Source organism: Danio rerio, chromosome 13 (assembly GCF_049306965.1).
Source record: "Danio rerio strain Tuebingen ecotype United States chromosome 13, GRCz12tu, whole genome shotgun sequence".
In the NCBI taxonomy this organism is placed as follows: domain Eukaryota; kingdom Metazoa; phylum Chordata; class Actinopteri; order Cypriniformes; family Danionidae; genus Danio; species Danio rerio.
Window position 1 is genome coordinate 56,532,501 of NC_133188.1, and position 5,000 is coordinate 56,537,500.

The window sequence follows — 5,000 nt, forward strand, 5'->3', positions numbered from 1 at the left end:
TTTGTCCTCTTGATGTTGATTCTTTACGTCGAGTAGAGTCCACTGGTTTACCTCTGAACATCAGATGTTTGATCTGATGACGCTCCAGTTTCACAGGCTGTAAGTTGTCATTTGCAGGGTCTTGTGGAGCTCTGCAGGGATGGATCTCCTCTTCAATGTTTGGACTTTCAGCGGTGAAGATTAAACCACACTGAAGTGAGCTTCAGCTCTGAACACTGGACTGACCCAGCTTCAGCTCACTATAGTCCTCTATGTGAAGCTGCTTTGACACAGTTCAGACTGCAGGAGCGCTGGAGAAGTGGAGATGAGCTGAGCTGACCTCTGCACACACCACACACTGCAGACGTGGTTCGCTATGAAGCGTGGTGTGTGTGAATCCGTGTTGTGTGTGCTGTTCTTCATTCTTCTGGCTTCTGGTTCTGCAGTGAGTGGTAATCCTCTCCGTGTGGAGGTCCCGCTGATGTGGAGGGCTGCTCATCATCGCCTGCTTTTCAGAAGCTTGTCATCTTTTGTCAGACAGTCTGCTGGGTGTACAGCTGCTGCATCAAGCCTGAGAGTTACCTGCGGGAATCAGATCAGAGTGACTCTACTGGACATATAGACCTCCTCCTCCTCCTCCTCCTCCTCATCATCATCTTCATCATCTTCATCATCTTCATCATCTTCATCATCATCATCATGTACGCAAGTGCACACCTCAGGCCCCCCTTAACGTAACTGGTGCTGGTGCCCCCACAGTTTGAAAACCCCTGTCTTATTGAGTGTGTGTGTGTGTGTCTCTATCTCTGAGTGTGTGTGTGTGTATGTGTGTGTGTGTGTGTGTGTGTGTACCTCCTGCAGTGTGTGTTTGCGGACGGTTTCAGCTTAGCTCTTCTGTGACTAGACGAAACACACTTCAGCCAATCTGCAGACGCTCGCGTACACACACTCCAGTCTGATCTGTGGACACACACACTCATCCTCTGAGCTGCGAAAGTGTGTGCGTGTTTCTGTGTGTCCTGTCCCTTGAGTGTGTATGTGTGAGCATGAGTGTCTGTATGTGTGTGTTACTCTGAGTGTGTGTGCAGAGATAGCAGCGTGTCTGGTTATTCTCTAATGTGTGTGTGTCCACACAAGCTCCTGCTGCGCTGCGTATCAGAGACTATATTTACCCTGACATGGACACACACACACACACACACACACACACATACACACATACACACACACACACACACACACACACACACACACACACACTCTTCAGTCTTCAGTGTCTGATCTCTGGTCCGGGTCTGATCATCTGTAATGCTGCTTGTGACTCCTCAGCCAATCAGCAGAAGGGGGCGTGTCATAACTGTCGTGGGAATATGACAGGCGTTATGAAGCGTTATGAGCTCTGTAGAGGAGCAGTGCTGACTACAGCCTGACCACCAGCACTGCAGCGCACGCGAGTGTGTGTGTGTGTGTGTGTGTGTCTAGTGTGTGTGTTCTGCACAGATAAGAGCTCTACAGGAAGTCATCACACATGAAGATTTCCTGAACACAGCACTCATGCAGGAGCAGGAAGAGGAAACACACACAAACACACACATTACTGGCAGAAGCAGGACACATTAAGTGTGTGTGTGTGTATGAGAGAGAGATTGTAAATGTGTGTGTAAATTTATATTCGTGTGTGTGTGTGTGTGTGTGTGTGTGTGTGTGTGTGTGTGTGTGTGTCTCTACACTCCCTGACAGACGTCTTGTGGAGGATCTCGGCTGTAAGAGCAGCAGATAGTATCTGGTCTTCTAGTTGATGATGTGTGAAAGTGTCAGAAGGTGGATTTCTCTGCTGGATCATCTGCTGATCTTCATCCCAATCATCACCAACACTGCAGAAGACCTACTGGAACCAGCATGGACCAAGATTCTGACAGAAATCAGTCAAGTTTGGTGAAGGAGACATCATGGTTTGGGGTTTATTCAGTATGGGGGCATGCGAGAGATCTGCAACATCAACAGCCTGAGGTATCAAGACATCTGTGCTGCCCATTACATTACAAACCACAGAAAAAAAGAGTGCTCCAGGATTGGCCAGCCCAGTCACCAGATATGAACATTATTGAGCTGATGAAGGAGGAGGCGTTGAAGATGAACACAAAGACTCTTGATGAGCTCTGGGATCCTGCTGAAGCTTTCTTCTTCATTCCAGATGACTTTATTAATCAGTGATGTGAGTCATGTCAGAGATGTATGGATGCAGTCCTCCAAGCTCATGATGGAGTCAGACACAATATTCATTCTGTCTCCACTGCAGCAGGACTTTATATTCTATACTGGACATTATTTCTGTTCAGTGATGACACTTTAGTCTGAGTAGAGTCAGAGCGCACTGTCCTCATCAAATCAGTCAACATCAAGACATGATCAGATTTATTGAGCTCAAATCAGCAAAATCTAGAGGCCTTCACCTTTCATAGAGACACTTCTGACACCAGATCAGCAACTAGAAGAGCAGATATTATCTGTGTTCATACAACTAGGATAGGCCAAAAGACTTCTGTCAGGTAGTGTATGTGTGCGTGTGCGTGTACGTGTGTGTGTGTGTGTGTGTGTGTGTGTGTGTGTGATCCCTGTAAGGTAAGTGTTCTGCTGAAACAGTCTCTCTCTCTCCCTCTCTCTCTCTCTCTCTCTCTCTCTCTCTCTCTCTCCCTCTCTCTCCCTCTCTCCGCTCAGAGAGTGTTGGTTTCTTCATTAGTGACCCTTTAAGAAGGTGACGCTCCTCCTAATGAGCTGATTGTAGCCAGAGAAGCTTTAGAGGATTCCAGTGACATTCCCAGAGGTGTTACGACCGACAGCGCTGTGTTTTCATAGCAGCGGGGGAGTGTGTGTGCGTGAGTGAGTGAGTGTGAAGAGTTTGTGTGTGTGTATGTGTGTGTGTCTCATCCTCCTCAATGATACTCGGATGATCATGTAACACAAATGAGCCCTCAAACACCAGGAGACCCCATAAACACACAAAACACCTTCACACCACCGTGAGCTGCACAGCCGTGTGTGTGTGTGTGTGTGTGTGTGTGTGTGTGCACGCTCGCTCTCTGTGGTCATTCAGGGCTTTCTGCGACTGCTCATCAAACGCCTGATATTTGCAAACATTTCAGCTTTTGTCGAATTCAGTACACTGAAACACACACACACACACACACACACACACACACACACACACACAGAAGCACATTGAAACGCAAACACACTGAAACACACACACTGAAACGCAAAAACACAAACACAAGGAAAAATACACTGAAGCACACTGAAACACACACACACACACACACACACACACACTGAGCTGGTCTCCATGTGGAGCACTGTGCGGTGTTGAGTGTGGGTCAGTAATGTCGGTGTGCTGCTGATGAACAGATCTCTGCTGTTGATGACTTCATTAATGTTTGTGCGCGCCTCATCCATCAAACAGCAGCAGTGAAGAGTGTGTGTGTGTGTGTGTGTGTGTGTGTGTGTCTAAATGCTTCAGGACTCTGCAAGTGAGCTGTTGTTTGTGTGTTTGCTCTGTGATGTCCGTGTTGGTGTGTGTGTGAGTGTGTTTGTCTTTAAGTGGGGTTCATAGGGCACGTTTCATTAACTCTGAGCGCAGCGGCGGCGGGAAGGTAAATAAATACTAGCGAGTGAGCGAACGCTAATGTAGCGCTCTGATAAAGGCCTGCTGTAATCCGGGTCGGCTGACTGACTGACCTCCTGCTGCAATGAGTTCCACAGATGCTGATCCACACACACACACACACACCAACTGTTTATTCAAAACCAGCAGAGAAAAAACACTAACACATCCTGCACTCAAGAGGAGGAAGAGGAAAAAAGAGGATGAAGATGAGGAAGAGGAGGAGGAAGAGGATGAAGATGAGGAAGAGGAGGAGGAGGAAGAGGATGAAGATGAGGAAGAGGAGGAAGAGGATGAAGATGATAATAGTTACAATGATGATGACAGTGACAGTTGTTGATGATGACACGATGAAGAGGATGATTATGATGATGATGATGATTATGACGGTGATGATGATGACGATGAAGATGATGATGATGGTGATGATGATGATGATGATGGTGATGATGATGATGATGATGATGATGATGGTGATGATGATGATGATGGTGGTGATGATGATGATGGTGACGATGAAGATGATGATGATGGTGATGATGATGATGATAATGATGATGGTGGTGATGGTGATGATGATGATGGTGATGATGAAGATTGTGGTGATGATGATGGTGATGATGAAGATTGTGGTGATGATGATGATGATGATGATGATGATGATGAAGATTGTGGTGATGATGATGGTGATGATGAAGATTGTGGTGATGATGATGGTGATGATGAAGATTGTGGTGATGATGATGGTGATGGTGATGATGATGATGGTGATGATGAAGATTGTGGTGATGATAATGGTGATGGTGATGATGATGATGGTGATGATGAAGATTGTGGTGATGATGAAGATTGTGGTGATGATGATGATGATGATGGTGATGATGAAGATTGTGGTGATGGTGATGGTGATGATGATGATGATGGTGATGATGAAGATTGTGGTGATGATGATGGTGATGGTGATGATGATGATGGTGATGATGAAGATTGTGGTGATGATGATGATGATGATGGTGATGATGAAGATTGTGGTGATGATGATGATGATGATGGTGATGATGAAGATTGTGGTGATGGTGATGGTGATGATGATGATGATGGTGATGATGAAGATTGTGGTGATGATGATGGTGATGGTGATGATGATGATGGTGATGATGAAGATTGTGGTGATGATGATGATGATGATGGTGATGATGAAGATTGTGGTGATGATGATGGTGATGATGAAGATTGTGGTGATGATGATGGTAGCCTTGACTGTTCAGTGTTGAGGTTAGGTGTGTGGGTTAAAAGATACTACAGCATTTCTTGCTGGTCTGTGTGTGTGTGTGTGTGTGTGTATGTGTGTGTGTGTGTG

The 5,000-nt window shown here is 46.0% G+C and overlaps 1 protein-coding gene across 3 annotated transcripts in view; it reads left to right on the forward strand.

Annotated features, from left to right (window-relative positions):
* klhdc3 (kelch domain containing 3) overlaps positions 1-5,000 on the forward strand; it is a 29,648-nt gene that overhangs the window by 18,059 nt on the left and 6,589 nt on the right. The gene's annotated exons all lie outside the window — the stretch shown is intronic.